At 43.5% G+C, this 18,020-nt stretch overlaps 1 protein-coding gene across 6 annotated transcripts in view; it reads left to right on the top strand.

Moving 5' to 3' along the window:
* Positions 1 to 1,311: 1,311 nt before the first annotated feature.
* The window catches only part of Mpp7 (MAGUK p55 scaffold protein 7), a 293,217-nt gene continuing 276,508 nt past the window's right edge, over positions 1,312 to 18,020 (top strand). For 5 of the 6 annotated variants that reach the window (XM_085833410.1, XM_085833407.1, XM_085833413.1 and 2 more), the window contains exon 1: positions 1,312 to 1,451. The gene's annotated coding sequence lies outside the window, so the exon portion shown is untranslated. The remainder of the gene's footprint in view (positions 1,452 to 18,020) is intronic. The other variant, XM_085833408.1, reaches the window with a different exon arrangement.

Here is an 18,020-nt window from a genome sequence, read left to right as displayed (position 1 = left end):
CATGGGATTGTAGTGGATGTCTAGAAGCCGAGTGAAGTAGAAATTTGCAGAGAAAGCTAACCTATGTCCCATTCCTTTAGTTTGGCTTTTGGCTCTCCATATTAGTGTAAGCAAACAAAGACTGTATCTTCTTCACTACATGGAGTTGTTGGAAATGGCCTACTCAGAATTTATGAGATTGTCCTGGCAGCTTAAGAAATTTCAGAGTGGAATTTGCTTCACACTGGCCAAGGTACCAGACATGGCTGGCTGGAAATCTGCTAGCATCCCCATTATTTGGATTATCACAGGCCATCGATCCTTAACTCCTACACTTCCTGTAACTTTTAATGTTCAACATTTATACATAGCATACATATATCACGTCAAGAAGATAAACTCACATTGTCTTCTTTTAATTTCCTCCACACATGAGCTTTCCACTGTGTCACCTGAATTTCTTTTCATGTTTTTTTTGGCCAAAGATTTATTTATTTAGTACAAAATTCTTTGTATCAGGGAGTTGTGCTATAATAGTTTTGCCGACATATTTTATGTGTTGCACACATATTCTGGAAGGATAGACACATCTCAGTTATCCTGTGCTCTTTTTCAAGATAATGAAGGATGCAATTATTGTATTTTTCTCTATCATAGAAGATCAAGTCCCTTGCATATCTCCAAAGTTTTTCCCCTTATTAATTTTTCTATTTTTCCTAAAACAAAGTTTATTTATTAAAAATTATGAAAGTAATGCTTTCTCTGTTCCTACACAGACAAGTAGTAAATAATTCACTTCAAGTCTCACCAAAGGTGAAACCATCGCAGAGCTTTTATCTGACATCTTTCTGCAATTTGTGTAGAATTTAAAATATATCCCAGCGGCCTCACTAAATTAATATGAAGTTGAAGATGGGATGTTATTCAACAAAAGGTCTTACAAGACCCACAAGACAGTAGGAGCTCGGGAGGTCGTATCCTGCTCGCAGCGCGCACGGAACACAGCTCCTCTACTGCACCTCTTCCTATAGTCACCTGGGCCTGGGCAGCCAAGGGCAAACACAGCAGCGGGTCTGGGCGGGGACGGAGAGGAGGAGCTACAGTGCCGCTACCAATAAGAGCTCTGCTATGTTTGCCCTTGCCAACCAATTAGAGAGCGCTGAGACGACCTTTTTCCTTAGGCGAGTCTATCAGCCGACTCCTTGACTGACTGACACTCTGTTGCTCTTGGCCCATAGGCCCATAGGCCCCGCCCCGCCAATGCACCTCCCAGCGAGACCCCGCCTCCGAACTTCGAAACCCCGCCCCTAGAGTCTCCGCCCCGAGGCGGGGCCAAGGCAGGAGTTGTGGCGGGTGCAACCGGCTAGTTCATCCTGCTGAGCTGTAGTCGATCCGATCTGCCTCCGGATTGTCCTCAGTTGCGATCCCGAGCTGTGGAGCTAAGTGGCGCTTGGACTGCGGCTGCCGAGTAGGTACGAGGCCCGGGGACTGCGGCGCCTCTCGCGGTCTTGGCTCTTGCGGCCGCGCTCCCTGGAGCCCTCGCCGGCCTCCAGGCGCCTCGCCGTAGCACCTTGCACAGAGGAGGGCAGAGGAGGTGGTGCGGGCGGGGGCGCGGGCGGACCCTGGGACCCTGGAGCGCTCTGGGACGCGGCGGCAGAGCCTAGGCGGGAAGAGAGGGGACTGTGGGGGCAAGAACGTGCTTGAAAAGCCTTTAAAAAACCCCCTTCGCCCAGAAAACGTCTTTATTGAACACTGTTTAATTCAGGTTTATTAGACACTAGGCAGTGCGTAGTTCACGGGGTTCACTGCGATGTTATTTGCTTTTACTTACAGTATCCTGTTAGGAATTTGTTTGGGCACATTTTCCTAAGTGACAAGTGGACCGAGCACAGTGACTGATGACTCACCTTTGTCTGGGATGAAGTGGGGAGGGAAGGGTGAAAGGAATACGGGAGGAATGTTCAGACGATGCCCGTGCAGGTTTGAGAATACCACGGGTAGAATTGTGGTTTTCTCCCATCTGTCTCTCTGTCTCTGTCTTTCTGTCTCTCTGTCTCTGTCTCTCTGTCGCTCGCCTTTCTTTTTCTTTTTCTTCTCCTCCAACCAACAACATTAAAACAGAAAAGGCTTTATAAAAAGCAGACTGTGGATTTTAGGCTTCAGGACTGCACCTGCTACTCCTGTAGTAATACTTGAATACTTGGCAGACAAATCCTAGGCAAGTTATCACGTGATTGGATGTTCTTAGGAAGCAATACCTCGAATGGCTGTTAACTTTTCTTTAACCTGCCCAGTCCGCCATATGTCCACAGGTGAAAAGATGCCGGTCATTGAGGTTTAGAGGGTTTGCATCTGAGGTGCAATGGTGTCTTTTGAAGTCCTGTCTCCTTGCCTAGGTGCACAGAGGTTACACTTGCCAGTTACAGGGGAAGGCTGTGTGTCTCATGACATTTCTTATTATGTTCTTATTATGAAGTAATCCTTTCTGTGTTTTTGTAATGCACCATGGCATGTTTCAGGTAGACTACATTTGATGTAACTTACTTGTGAAATACAAGATAACCGTATACGAGTTAAACCCTGCATTTCATCCATATGTCTGCCCCTTCCCTTCCTTTCTACCCTGACCATGTTTGAAACAGGGTTTTTATGTAGCCCAGACTGGCCTTGAATTTGAAGTGATCCTCCTGCCTCTGCCTCCCGAGTGCTGCAATTACAGACTTGGGCTGCCGGGTCAGGCTCACTCTTCTTGCTTTGGTGCATAACGTTGTCAACTGAAAATTTGAAGCTAAAGTTTCTGTGATAAAAAAAAAAAAAACTTGGCATCTGTTATTCCTAAAGCCTGAAGCCCTTCCTTGTGCCCATTTCTCCTGCATATGGGAAATGGAGATCGATTTTCCTGTTTCTACCCAATCTCTCCCCATCCTGTGGGTTTATAGATTTGCAGGTGTCTCCAGAATTATTTAGGATACTCTGCAAGCTGCACTGGATGGCGTACCTGGTGCCACTATAGACAGCTTCCCTACTGTAATTTTGTCATTCTTTTTACTCTTACTGTCATGCTGTACACAGTTTAGTGATGAGGAGGCATGTGGGGAAGGGCAGCTGCCCTTTCCACGGCAGTGAATGACTTCAGGGAGGTTGAAATCATTATTTCAAAGCTTATTCTGAAGGGTAGGATGTTTAATTTAAGTGATGAAATTTTGAGCGCTTTCATAAATAACCTCTACTGTGGGCTTCGTGGTTCTCCTCATAGTCAGCATCCCAGAGCAGAGTGAGGATGTACTGCTCTGTGTTTGTGTAAGCTCGAGCTTTCAAAAAATGGCTGTGCTTTGCTGACAATTTATATAAACAAGGGCTAAGCTATTTGTGGGTATCTTGGCTTTTTTCCTTTTTCCTTTTTTCCTTAGGTTTGTTTTTAAAAGATGTGGCAAAGTACCTGTGGTAAGACTGTGTGCCGCTCACTGTGAATGGATGCTTAGGTAGGCTTCCTCCAGATTTGTGAAAGTACCTGTGGTAAGACTGTGTGCCGCTCACTGTGAATGGATGCTTAGGTAGGCTTCCTCCAGATTTGTGAAAGTACCTGTGGTAAGACTGTGGGCCGCTCACTGTGAATGGAGGCTTAGGTAGGCTTCCTCCAGATTTGTGAAAGTACCTGTGGTAAGACTGTGGGCCGCTCACTGTGAATGGATGCTTAGGTAGGGTTTCCTCCAGATTTGTGAAAGTACCTGTGGTAAGACTGTGGGCCGCTCACTGTGAATGGATGCTTAGGTAGGCTTCCTCCAGATTTGTGAAAGCGATTTTCCTTGTGCAGTCACTTCATACATTTTTCTACACTTTGCTCTATCAGGAGAGATGAAGGAGTGTTTTCCTCTCTCTGGTGACTGGAGCTGTTAGCTGGGCTTGCTGTTGATTGTATTGCTTTTTATTAGTTGCTTCAGAAGGGGGATGAGTAAACCACGGTCCTTTGGATAAAGCAGTTCTTAATTTAGATAAGATGTCGTGGACTGCCAGGTACGTTTCTTATACAGTGTAAATGGCACCTGAGTAGCTGTTAGACTGTGTTCATTAGGGAATGAATACAACTAAGATGCCCAGTCTGCCCACAGCTTCCCTCATCTATAGTTGGTTGAGTCCTTGGATGGAAAAATATACCAGTTGCAGAGGTCAACTCTACTTGACCACTTTTTTTTTTCCCCAGACATGGGTTGTCCTAAAAAAATTTAAATTCCATTTATATAGTCATCCATAACACTTCCACTTGCTTGCTTGCGCATACTTGCCACAGCGAGGGGTAGAGGTCAAAGCAGAAGTGGGGCTGCTTCTCCATGTGGGTTCCAGGGATCCAACTCAGTTCCTCAGGCTTGATGGTAAATGCCCTTATCCATTGACCGTCTCATGGACCCCGGGACTCGTCCTTCTTTTTTCCTAGTGTGGCACAGTCAGAATAAAGACTAGGCCTTTTTTTTTTTTTCTTTTCTTTTTCTTTTTCCTTTCGGGATTGGGAAGAGAAGCTGATGAGAATTGGGGTCTGTGGGTAGTGAGGAAATAAATTGACATTATTTTGAAACATGCATTACGCCATTTGCGTTAGGACAAAACCCTATATCTAGGGTTTTTCAAAATGGTGATCATTTCACCCTTCATGCAAAGTAGGCTAGTGGTTTTCCAGCTCTGAAGTCATGTATAATTGTTGTGAGAATGTGGCCTGCTACCCTGGCCCAGAGCTTCTTGAAGTTCTGGTAAGTTCAAGGTAATGTGGTGCTGCTGAGACATTGAAAAACATTGAATGAATCCCAGAGGAGATACAAGTACTATTGCTGATACAGTCTTTGGAGTTTGAAAGATGTTGACTTGAGTCTCAGCCTTGCCAATTCCTAGGGACAGTGCTTCAGGCCAGTTAACAGTTAACAAACACACACATACAACCCCACTGGTAATTTCATGCATGAATACAGTGCAGTTAGACCCTCTGCATCCCACTTTGCTCTTCTAAGTCCATTTGGATCCCCAACTTCATTTCTGTATCCTCTTCCTCCTTCCTAAGAGTCTGGCTAGTGCTGCCTACATGTGCATGGATGGATATGAGGTCATACACTGGCAACCTTCCAGGGGCCGTATCCCTGAAGAAAACAGTCTCCCCTCATCCCTAAGCACCTCAGCTGGGGGTGGGGTGAGGTGGGTGGGTTCTTGCCAGCTCCTTCCCTGGTCATGTTGGAGCGCTGATTGGCTTAATCTTCTGTAGGTCTTTCTCATGACTGCAGTGTCCTGCCATGTCCTCAGGTTTTCAACTCTAAAGTATGAATACTAGTATGTTAATGTTGGTATTAAGTTAATATTAAGTTAACCTTCAGGCTCCCAGAACTGTGATTAGCAAGTGACAAGCATGCAATAAGGGTTGGCTTTTAGTCACAGAAAGCAGTTAGGGTATGAAACAGTGAGACTCCCAAGTCTTGTAAATTGAAGGAAGATCCTTAAGACAGGGAATTTTATATTTATCTTTATTTTCATGCATTGTGGAATAATAGGTGAACTCAATTACTGTTTCTTGACTACAGGAAAAATTTTTAGGCATGTAAAATATTCATACTGAAGGTGCCTCTCTCCAGTGTTGAATTCATTTGTTAGAGTATTTTGGACTCAGTTAGCCTTCTGGTCCAGCCTTAATGTGCCAGGTTTTGTTTTTATTTTTTTTAAAAGGGATTGTCTCTTTATGTTTTGTGTATATGTGTGTATGAGTGTAGGTACATATATATGTGTAGGTGTTCGTGTGTAAATGTGGCTGTTCATTTGTGTGTATGTGTATGTGTGTTCAGAGGACAACTTGGGGTGTGGTTCCTCAGGAGTCATCCACCTTGTGTTTTGAATGGTCTCTCACTAACTTGGAGCTGCCAAGTAGCCAGCCTGGTCACCATCTGTCTCCACCTCCCCTGTTCCGGGATTCTAAGTGTGGGACAACCAGACTGGTTTCTTCATGAGTGCTGGCATTAAGGTACTCAGGCTTGCACAGTCAGCATGTTATTGACTGGGCTCTGTCGCTAGTACTCCTGTGTTTTTGAGGCTAGTCTGGAACACTCCACCTACATGTTTCAGTTTCCCAAATGCTGGGATTACAGGTATGTGCCACCAAGTTGGACATGTAGCAGGCTTTTTAAGTTTGTTCATGAGTGAAATTATAGAAGTTTCTGGAACTCACCTCTTGGCTACTGCTAACCTGTAGTAATGTGGGACTACACTCCATGATTTTGAATGCAGTTCTTAGGGCTACAAGTTTGACATATGCCTGATTAATTTCTTCCTGCAGATCTGAGCACCCCCATCTCTTTGGGGATCTTCTGCAAAGTAGAATCCCTTTCTTCATGATGGTTACACTCCTTGATTTTATTTCCTCTGTGGTGGCTACCATACTCCCACTTTTGCTGTGTCCTCATCAGATTATAAACTCTGAGATCAAGTATGTCACCTTTGATCCTGGGACCACAGCATGGGGCACAGTGACTGGTAAGTGGGGAATTGGTACCTGTTGTTCCGATGGAGGGTAGGGCTTGGGTGCCCTCTTTGCCCTCTCTCCCTTCTCTGTACCATGTTGGTGCTCAGGTAATGCACAGTTCATGTACACTGTCATCACTGTTCATGGAGACCATGACACTTGTTTGAGGTCTCTTCCTTGCTTACCCATCTGTGCAGCTCTGTCCCTGCTGACCTGACTGTGTCAATGCCTTATTTGGAAGCACTGCTGGCTCAGACCTGGGCTGGCTGTTCGGGCTCACTCTCTCACCAGCTGCTGTTTCCACATTCAACCTGGAGCTTCACATTTTCTGACTTCAGAGACACATGCCCGTTTCTGGTTGCGAACACAGCCATGTGTTCTATCCTATGCTTGTTAACTATGTGGGGTTTCCTTTACCACATCTTCCTTGATTTGGGCATGTATTCACTTTTACTAACTTTTCTACTAGGGTTCCCTGACCTTTTCCTGCCTTTCTGTCCTACTTTATAGATGTCACTCTCTCCTTTGATTTTAGATCCTTCCAGAATCTTTTTCTCTGGAGCTTGGTTCCCAGCACTTAAAAAGACATGTTTTACATTATAGTGTCTTCTTCAACATACTGTTCAGAACAGAATTGTCATTTTTTGGTATCCATCCATTTCCCCCACCTTATATCTTGTTTAGAAAATATTTTTTGTTTTTTAAAAAAAAGCGTGTTTCTACTTTTAAAAAAAAAGTGGCAAGGTTAATTTTTCCCAGTCCCATTTATAAAGTAGCCTAGGGGGCGGTGATGCTAATTCTGATCTACACCAAGAGTTATCTCTCCCACTCACCTGTCTTTAGGCTCTCTGTTTCTGATCAGCTTGTTCCTGTTCCAATTCCACATTACTGCTTTTAAGTTGTTCTTGCGGTTTGTAGGTGGATAGGGTGGGTGAGTGGATGGATGGATGGATGGATGGATGGATGGATGGATGGATGGATGGTTGATGGTAATGGGAGACAGACATTTAGAGAGGCAAGTGCTCCATGTGTTGGTTTTACTAGGAAAGTGTGCTTAGCATTTGTTGGGTACCTGGGTTAAAAGTTTCCACTCAAGTCATGTTGACTTCTTAATATTTCTTTAATAGTTTCCCAAACACCATGTACTTTGGGAAGGTTTAGCTTTTGGAAAGAATTTCCAGTTGAGGTTAACTGCTTGCTTATTTTGCTGAAGGTGAGTCCAGTCCATGGCTGATGCTTCTGGCTCTGTCATTCTATCTGCAGGGGCCACATTCTTGGGTCTCATGAGCCTTCTGCCTTCTACTGCTGCTGTATTGCTCACAGGCTATTCTTTCTTTTAATTAAATATTTTAATTTTATGTGTATAAGTATTTCGCCTATATACATATCTGTGTACTATGTATATGCCTGTGTCCACAGAGGCCAGAAGAAGGCATTGGAGGGCATTGGATCCTCTGGAACTGGAATTACAGGCGATTTGTAGGTCACTGTGTAGTTGCTGGAAATTGAACTTAGTCCAGTACTTTTAACCACTGAGCCATCTCTAGCCCCAAGCCTGTGTGTGTGTGTGTTTACATTAAATGCGTATAGCGTTTGCTAGTGTGCATTATGAATTGTACGTACCTATACATATAATATAGTACAACATTTTAATACCTCAAAAAAAAGAACTAATCTAAATGTGCAGCAGAAGATATTTGGGGATTATTACTACATGGTGGGTAAAAAAAATCATAAAATCGTGTACTTAGGATAATTCTGCTTTAACAATAAAGAGTAAGTTTATGTTCATGTAAAATTCTCTTGGTTGTCTATAGATAGCTTTTAATAAATGATTGCTATTAGTGTCCTAGTCAAAACAGTTGAAAAGTAACTTTAGTAGGCATTAAAATTATAAATGAGCTACTTTGTAATGATTATCTTCCTAAATTTTGATAACATAACATTGTAATATTTTTAAACAAAGAAAAACAGGTTTAAAAACAACTATAAAAACTGGGAGTGGGGGCTGGTGAGATGGCTCATCGAGCAAGAGCACTGATTGCTCTTCTGAAGGTCCTGAGTTCAAATCCCAGCAACCACATGGTGGCTCACAACCATCCGTAATGAGATCTGACGCCCTCTTCTGGTGCCTCTGAAGACAGCTACAGTATACTTACACTATAAATCAGTCAATCAATCAATCAATCTTTGGGCTGGAGCGAGTGGGGCCAACCAGGTCGCCAGAGCAAGCAGACCAGAGCAAGCAGAGGTCCTAAATTCAATTCCCAACAATCAGATGAAGGCTCACAACTACCTGTACAGCTACAGTGTGTACTCATATACATAAAATAAATCTTAAAAAAACCAAAACAAAACTGGGAGTGGGAAGAGAGTCTAGTATCCTGGTTAGATTTAGGCCAGTCTTTTGGGGATGTGCTCTTGATTATTTGACTGATGTCGGTTTCCCAGCCCACTATGGGTAGTTCTTCCATTCGGCAGACGGTCCTGGGTTGTTGTATAAGAAAGCAATCAGGTGATTAGGACATCTTTTGTGAGATTGTGTCTCCTCAAAACAACAGGAATGCTCTACCTAGATACCTCAACAATATGGCTGCCTAGACAAGGCCCAAACAATGAGAATAATAATAGACAATTCTTGGCAAAGAATTAGGGGCAGCAAGGATTATTACGAGAAGAACACTCAGTCTTCCCCAGGGAAGTTATCCTTCCTGGGGGGGGTCTTCCCCTAATTAGTTACCCAATTCCAAACAGTGGGCCATGTGGTTACATACATACAAGTAACTCTAAACAGATGCAACACGCTGTATTTATATAGTTATGCAGTTACATCTGTGTAACCCTGATAATTTAAAACAAAGGTTGTGAATTTGAGAGGGAACAGAGGGAGGGACACGTTAGGGATTAGAGGGAGGAAAGGGAAGGGGGGATGGCGTGATTATATTTTAATTTAAAATAAAGTAAATTAAAAAGGACGGTTCACCAACCCTTGGGGACACAGCCAGTAAGTAAGCAGTGTTCATTTTTAGCTCCCTCTTCTAGGTTCCTGCTCCGAGCCCTGCCCTGGCTTCCTTTTGTGATGGACTACAATTGTAAGCTGAAATAAATCCTTTTCTCTCCAAGTTGCTTTTGGCTATGGTGTTTGTCGCAGCAATAGAAACCCATAGGACAGGTCGTGAAAACAGACTGTGACCTGCAGCTGAGCTTGTGCGCAGACGCTCCTTGTGCTAACCCATAGGACAGGTCGTGAGAACAGATTGTGACCTGCAGCTGAGCTTGTGCGCAGACGCTCCTTGTGCTAACCCATAGGACAGGTCGTGAGAACAGATTGTGACCTGCAGCTGAGCTTGTGCGCAGACGCTCCTTGTGCTAACCCATAGGACAGGTCGTGAGAACAGACTGTGACCTGCAGCTGAGCTTGTGCGCAGACTCTCCTTGTGCTAACTGTCCTCACTGGTGTGTGTAGTGTGTGCTTTGCTTAGATCTTCCTAGAGCCAAGAAGCACTAACAGCTGCTTGCCCCAGCCCTCCTGGCTTCCCACCCACTGCCACATACAGAATATTCTCAGGCTGCTCAGGTGGGTGGTAGGTAGTACTCTCGGTCCATTACTAGTCTCAACTTTTAGTGTTCTGTTCTGAGGACAAAGCAGAGAATGAGGTCATGTCTGAAAGCTTCTTTGCAGCAGCATACCCGTGACCCTTGACTCCATCTCTTACTTTTGGCATCAGAATCATTTCAGTCATACTTACTCTGTCTGTCTGTCAATTTTCTTTGGGGTGGGGTGCAGTTCTGTGAGATTGAAGCCAGGTCTTCATGCATGCCAAGCACACGCTTCTCCGCTGTGCTGTATACCCCTTCTTTTGATTAAAACCATTTTGACATGCTGGGTGTTTTGAAAAGTTTGTATAGACCCACAGAGTTCACAATCTCTTTGAGTACTGCCAGCTGATAGCAACTTTGGGCAGGACAGTTTAGGGCCAGCTCCTCATACTTCTCTGTCTCCCCACCAAGGTGCTGACCCAGGCCTACCTGTTTTACTAACTGCTGAAGCCTCCTTACCAGAAGCAGGGGCCTGCTGCCTTTTGATATATCTCTGCTGTATTGTGAAATTGTGTTTTAGGGTGTATATGTATAGTGTACATGCATATTACATGTGTATAGATGAATGTGTGTGTGAGTAGGCCCCAAGGTGACTTTGGGAGCTTTTCTTAATTATGCTCCACTGTGGGCTCATTGAGGCAGGATCTCTCGGCTGATCCCTGAGCTCTGTGACAGGCCAGTTTAGCTTGTCAGCTTGCTCTAGGTGCCCTCTGCCTGTTGCCTCCTCTGTCCTGAGATTACAGTGAGCAGCCACACCCACCTGTACACTGGGAATCTGCGTTTGATCTGAATGCTTGCTTAGCAGGTACTTTACCCACTGAGCCTTTCTGCAACCCCTGAAGGAGAGTTTAGAATGGCTTGAAAGACAGGGTTACTGGCCCCAGCGACTCCTGACTCATGTGATGTTACATTTGTTGTATCACAGTGAACTTCTGCAAACACGCTGATCTGCTGCTACACTTAACTGTATTCACAGAGCTTGAGAGATGTAATGTCCCTTTGTTGGAGACATTGCGATTCTATCACTGTGGCATCTTCGGTAAGAAAAAAACCCCACCAGGACATGTTGCCACCTGCATTTAAGGAAGGTTCAGCATGTTCTGTTTTAGTTCCAGTGAGTGGAACTTTGATCTTGATTTGATTTAGTGTCTACTTCTTAGCAGAACTCTTATACAGGGTGTGAGTTTCTGGTTGGCCAAGTTCTGTTGCTTGTCTGAGATGTTCTGAGTATTGGTGGTAATCATTGCCTGCATCAATCCTCAGGCTCCCAGCAGGCTGACATTTCAAAAACTTTTCTCTCATTATCTCTGAGATAGGAGAAAAAGCAAGCTAAATATTTGATAAAAATTTAAATTAGGTTTCAAAATTATGAGTTGTTCTGTTAGATTCTAGAACACGTCTCTGCTCAGGATGAATGAGCTAAATTTGTTTCTACAACACTTAATTAGAAAAATGCCAAGCTAAAAGTACACTGGATCCAAGGAGTCCTTTGCAAGGTTGACTTACAGGGGTACAGGGGAACCCTCCATCCTCTGTGTGTTTCCTAAGTGATAGTAGACAGACAGACAGTGGAAAAAGATTGCACAAATTTTTTTTTTTAGAAATACATAAACATGGGGAGTATCTAAAATGTGAGCTTCAAAGGGAGGCAGATGCTGGAAGATAGAAAAGCTAGAGGGGTGCTAGAGAGATGTAGGAAACTGAAGGGATGTGGGGCGGGGTGGTCTCTTAGGGCCCAGAGTGTAAATAGTAGTTTGTGATTTTCTGGGAAGTAGCCTGGATCTGAAGAACATGTGGTAGTAGCTTGTGCCAAATATCTTGGTGTGAGGTCATTCTTTTCTTTGCTTAAAAAAAATCTATCTATCTATTTATCTATCTATCCATCCATCCATCTATCCATCCATCTATTTAATGTACACGAGTGCTCTGCCTCATCCGTGTGCCAGAAGAGGGCATCAGATCCCACTAGAGGGGATTTCCCCAGTGAGAGCATTCTTTAGTGACATGACTTTAATGTGCCTTCACGGGAGGAGCTTCCAGGTAGCTGAGTTTCTTTTGAGAGACTGCTTGCATTAGCTGGGAAACTTTCTGAGGGAGGTGCTTCTGCTCAGCACTTGTGGGGAGAAAGCCCTGGATTCGGGAATCAAGACAGCATATTGCTTTCTAATCTCTGGCTCTATTAGTAGAAACATTTGTTTGTTACAATTTGAAAGTAGCTTAATTTATTTGGAATTAAATAAAAATAATGGTAGAAACCCCAAAGGGCTGGTAAGGGAAGAAGAAATAGAAACATTGAAATGGAACATTTTTTGTCTGTGAATTACATATAATTACCCTGACATGAATAATACATTGTATTTCCAGATTTGAAAATATGTAAATATATTTGTCTTTAAAGTACTTGCAGAATAGTAAAGTAGGAGAAAAACAAACTCTAAGATTATATATATATATATGCTTTATATATGCCTCTGTGTGTATGTAAATTATAAATAAAATATTTAAAAAATTATGCTCAAGGCAGAATTTCACTTTAGGGTCTTGGCTGTCCTTGAACTGCCAATCTTCCTGCTTTGCTTTGTGAATTCTGGGATTCTAAGTGTACCCTCTAAATGCTCATTGTGTGCTTGGTCTCTGCCTTGGACTGCTGGGGTTCTGAGTGTGCCCACTAAATGCCTAGCTATTGTCTTGTTGGTAGGTGTGTTTACTGTGCCTGGCTGTTTATATACATTTGATTGACATTCCATGGGTAAAAGGAACACCTTCTCCACTCCTTGAAATGTGTTCTTGAAATGTTGAGGTAGATCAGAAATTAGACATTTGGGCTGGAGAGATGGCTCAGCGGTTAAGAGCACTGACTGCTCTGCTGAATGTCCTGAGTTCAAGTTCCAGCAACCACATGGTGGCTCACAACCATCCGTAATGAGATCTGACGCTCTCTTCTGGGGTGCTTGAAGACAGCTATAGTGTACTTGCATATAATAAATAAACCTTTTAAAAAATAAAATTAATTTAAAAACATTTAAAAGGAAAAAAAAGAAATGAAGACGTTCAAGGTTCTGTGGTAGCTGTTTGGGTAGGGCAAGTCAGGCGCCTCTCGGGAGCTTCTGTTGGAACCAGGTAGTGAGAAGGGAAGCAGACAGACTCCTCAGTGTGCAGCCCACACTTCTGCTTGCCTGTTCTCTAGAACAGGTTTTTCCACATTGGGTCAGACCTGTTTTCCCTCCCTCCCAGATTCCTTCTCATCATTTGAGTGACTGCTGAATGTACACGTATTTACTTCCTAGATGAGGGAGATTACCTGAGTCTTCGTGAACTCCGTCAGGGAAACAGGTAACTGGAACCTGTTACACTGGATTTTCTTCTTCATTTCTCTCCAGGGTTTTTAGAGCAGTGGCCTCAGCAAAGTACTTTCAAATGATCAGCATGCCAACTGACTGCTGACCCACCACAGGTCTGCTCAGTGTTTTCAGCTCAGAACCTTTCCCTGTTACAGTGATTTTGGTCAGATTTCTCATGGGTCTTTAAATGAGTAACTAAGTAATTTATTTTTGCACAGAGATTAAAGTATCCTTTAAGATGTAAATAGTAGGCAAAGTTTGAATTTGGCAACAGCTGGACAACACTATGACAGATTGGAGCTGTAGATAGAATCTGCTATGTGTCTATCCCTTGCTATATGCAGGGACTGTGTTGAGCAAGCTCTGCCAAGGTATGAGTTTGTAATTCTTTACCATCTCTTTGATGTTGTCTTTTCATTTTACAAATGGAAGGATTGTATCATGAATCTTGTAAATAGTGGTGTCTATCCCTTGCTATATGCAGGGACTGTGTTGAGCAAGCTCTGCCAAGGTATGAGTTTGTAATTCTTTACCATCTCTTTGATGTTGTCTTTTCATTTTACAAATGGAAGGATTGTATCATGAATCTTGTAAATAGTGGTCAGGCCAGGATTTCAACCTAAGTGACTCCTATACCACGACAAGACCGATGGGTGAGAATGGCACAACTGAATTCATGTTGGAACCCCACCCCACCCCCCAACACACACACACACACACACACACACACACACACACAGAGGTAGGTGAGAATGACACAACTGAATTCATGTTGGAACCTCCTCCCCATCCCCCTTTCCCCCGCCACAGCACACACAACACATATTTTTTGAAACTCTGTAATTTTTCCTCCTTTGGATCCTGATCACCATATAGACAGGCACACAGCACACCTACAGTGTCTGGCCTTGCAACTTTTTCTACCAGTGCTTGAGAAACCTAAAGGAGGCACACAAAATTCACACTGCAGTCATGAAATTGCCCTTCAACTGATGCTTGATCTAATAGATGGAAATTGCTTCCTAGCATATAAGAAGATGTACATTTTGATGTATTCCTACCCCTTATTGACACTGTATACTTCTCTTTGAAGCATCTGTCTATAGAACTTTATAGCAATGCCATATCAAGTGTAGAGGGTCTAGTATGGTTATATTGGAGGGAGCTCACTGATGTTGCACAGGTAGACAGATGATGGTGATGGGGTGACTGAGGAGTCAGGGATGTTAATGGAGGTTTGGTCAGTTCTAATTACAGCAGTAGATTTGGTGGCTGAATAGTTATGTCTTTAATTTCTCAGTTTCTTCTTGGTTTCACTTGTTTCTCTGAGTTGCTCCTGTCTGTTCAGTGGGACCTTGAGGTTTTGACCTGTGTAGTCAGTGCTCCTGCTAATGTATGCCTTTACTCCTTGGCTTGGGAACTTTTTTGATTCCCTTATGGCACTGCTTGTCACTCCACTGAGCTCCAGATCATTGACTTTGTAGAATTTGAATTGGCAGTAGTCCTTCATAGACTTTGAATGTCTTGAGTTAGAATGTGTTTTCAGATCATTTCTCCTCTAAAGCTAGTCATGTGTCATGCATGTCTGGAGAAGGGAATGTTGATACACTGACAGCCAACACTTAGATCAAGTTCCCTATTTAATTGCAGAGGCTCAGAAGCATTCTGGAAGGTCAGTGGCTTTGTTGGCTCCCACAGATGTGACTCAGATGGCATGCTTTTCTCTGCTTTTGGTTTCCAATGAAATGTCCTTCTGCCTGAGATAAGACCAAGGATGATATGGCTCTGGTAGATTTCACAGGAACTTGCCCTTCTGCTGAAAAGAACATAGCTTCATTCAGGCCAGTTACTTCACTGTGAGGAGAAATACAACTTGATATTCTTCTCAGGACTCTATTTGCAGCCCTCCTGTGTTCTGTAGGTCTGCTGCCATGGCTCTTCCTAGTGGATCAATGTCTACTGTCCTAGCCCCCAATTGATAAGCTTAAGGCTACATGCTTCAGTGATGGCAGTGTGGACTGTAAAACCAACCCTGTATACTAGGGTTTCTATTCCAAGTCTCATGGATCACTGGTCTCATGAATCTTGGCAAGTGTGGTCAGCTCTTCTTTACTGTGACAAGTTTCTGAGTAGGTCAACATACATTTCATAGAGGCAAGACAACACATTGCTATGGGAGGCACAGAAAGAGTGAGAAAGAATGGAATCCTCCTGCCTTTCACAGGGGCCATGCCTTTGCTGACTTGAAAACCTTCCCCTAGGCCTTACTACCAACTACTACTACTCTTCCTCTTCCTCCTCTTCCTCCTCTTCCTCCTCTTCCTCCTCCTCCTCTTCCTCCTCCTCCTCTTCTCCTTCTCCTTCTTCTCCTTCTTCTCCTTCTTCTTCTTCTTCTTCTTCTTCTTCTTCTTCTTCTTCTTCTTCTTCTTCTTCTTCTTCTTCTTCTTCTTCTTCTCCTCCTTCTTCTCCTTCTTCTCCTTCTTCTCCTTCTTCTCCTTCTTCTCCTTTTCCTTCTTCTTCTTCTTCCTCCTCCTCTTCTCTTCCTCCTCTTCCTCCTCCTCTTCTTCTCCTCCTCCTTCCTCCCCCTCTTCCTCTCCCTCTTCCTCCTCTTCCTCCTTCCTCCTCCTCCTTCTTCCTCTTCTTCTCTTCCTCCCCCTCCTTCAAGATTTATTTTATTTATATCAGTACACAATTGCTTTCTTCAGATACACCAGAAGAAGGCATCAGATCCCATTACAGATGGTTGTGAGCCATCATGTGGTTGCTGGGAATTGAACTCAGGACCTCTTAACTACTGAGTCATCTCTCCAGCCCTAGGCCTTACTCTTTAAGATTTCCATCTTTTGATAGTGCCAAATTGAGACTGTGGCTTTCGCGTACAGACTTTCGGAGGGCATTCCAGACACAGGTAATTGAGTATTTCCAAGCCTCAGTTTTGTTCTGTGAAACAGGCCGATGATTGAATCCACTATAGAGGAAAGGCAAGGGCATAATTAAATACTCTGAAGTACTAAGCATAATGTCTATGTGGAACAAGGCACCAGAAGTGATGATTGTTATTAACTAAGTTCTCCTTTCTTAAAGGTGACTCCCTGCCCCATCTCTGTTATGGGGTCAGTAGCCAGATGACTTCTTTTTATGACTGACACTTAGACGGGCACTCAGGGCCTCATGTCTAGATTCAGTTTGCTGCTTCATGACGTTTCATGGTTCTGTCTGGAAGCAGCCAGAGTCACCTTATTTTTTTAAGATGGCCAATGATTCTTTGCATCTGCCACATAGTTTTAACTTCAGTGCAACTTAGAAAAGCCAATCACGTGGGGTCGGGGGGCTTCCTATTGCTAATCTCTGTTTTTTTTTGTTGTTGTTTCCTTGTTTTTTTTTTTTTTTAAGTTCCATGTGGCTCAGGCTGGCTTCAAATTCAACCATGTAGCTGAGGATGCCATTAGACTCATAATTCTTTTGTCTCTACCCATCCAATGCTTACACTGCAAGCATTCACACCCTGTGTGCCCATCCTCGTTTTTCCCATGTAGTATATCAGTTACTGTCATACCACACAGCACTGTGCCAAAATGCTTGACAGAAACAGCTTGATGTGAGAAGTACTTGCTTGCACTCACGGCTGCCAAGGGATTTAGTGGGGAAGGCATTGCAAAGTGACCTCAAAGGCCAGCTCCTACTGATTTCCTTCTGCCAGCTTGGGCCCACCTCTGAGCAGCGCCACAGCATTCAATATAGTGCCTTAAAATAGGGACCTGATATTGAAAAATCCAAGCTCAGGTAGGCATTTTAGACTTATATATGTTAAGGGTGGCCTCCACTGTGCTGTGACATAGACGTACTCTGAGATGGGAATTCTTTTTCCATCTATGTTGTATTCACTGAGTATGAGCCTATTTGTCTCTCATGGGGCCATTTTGCCCTTGTTATGTGACCTTCACTTGGTCTGAACTGACAATGACTTGGGAGACAGTACCTCTTCCTCTCTGGGCCCTGGCTTATCTTTAGTAGTTAAATTGCTTAGAAGTTTTACATCTTTGTCCAGTAATCTAGAGTGCTAGAATAATTTGTCCAGTAATCCAAGTGCTAGAATAATGATCTGTTGAGACCCTATGACCTGAGTTTGACCCTGGGATACACTTGGTAAAAGGAAAAAAGGAACTCATAAGTTGTCCTCTGATCTCCAGATATGTGACATGGCATGCACACACACAGAAACACACACACACACACACACACACACACACACACACACACACAAATTCTAAAATTACTAATTCATAGCCACTTAAGCATGTATATAAGAAAAAAACTAGGAATAAATTAAAGGCAAAATCTCTGACTTCCAAGATGCTTCTATTTATTTTTCTTTCTCTCAGTTTATTATTTTAATGCCTCCTCGCCGGGCAGTGGTGGTGGCACACGCCTTTAATCCCAGCACTTGGGAGGCAGAGGAAGGTGGAATTCTGAGTTTGAGGCCGGCCTGGTCTACAGAGTGAGTTCCAGGACAGCTAGGGCTACACAGAGAAACCCTGTCTCGAAAAACAAAAACAAACAAACAAACAAACAAACAAATAAAAAGAAGCCTCCTCAATGTAGAGTTGAGG

Source organism: Mus caroli, unplaced genomic scaffold (genome assembly GCF_978045245.1).
Source record: "Mus caroli unplaced genomic scaffold, Mus_caroli_1 scaffold_19, whole genome shotgun sequence".
In the NCBI taxonomy this organism is placed as follows: Eukaryota; Metazoa; Chordata; class Mammalia; order Rodentia; family Muridae; genus Mus; species Mus caroli.
Note: the sequence above shows the minus strand (reverse complement) of the source record. Positions and strands in the feature narration are given on the sequence as shown.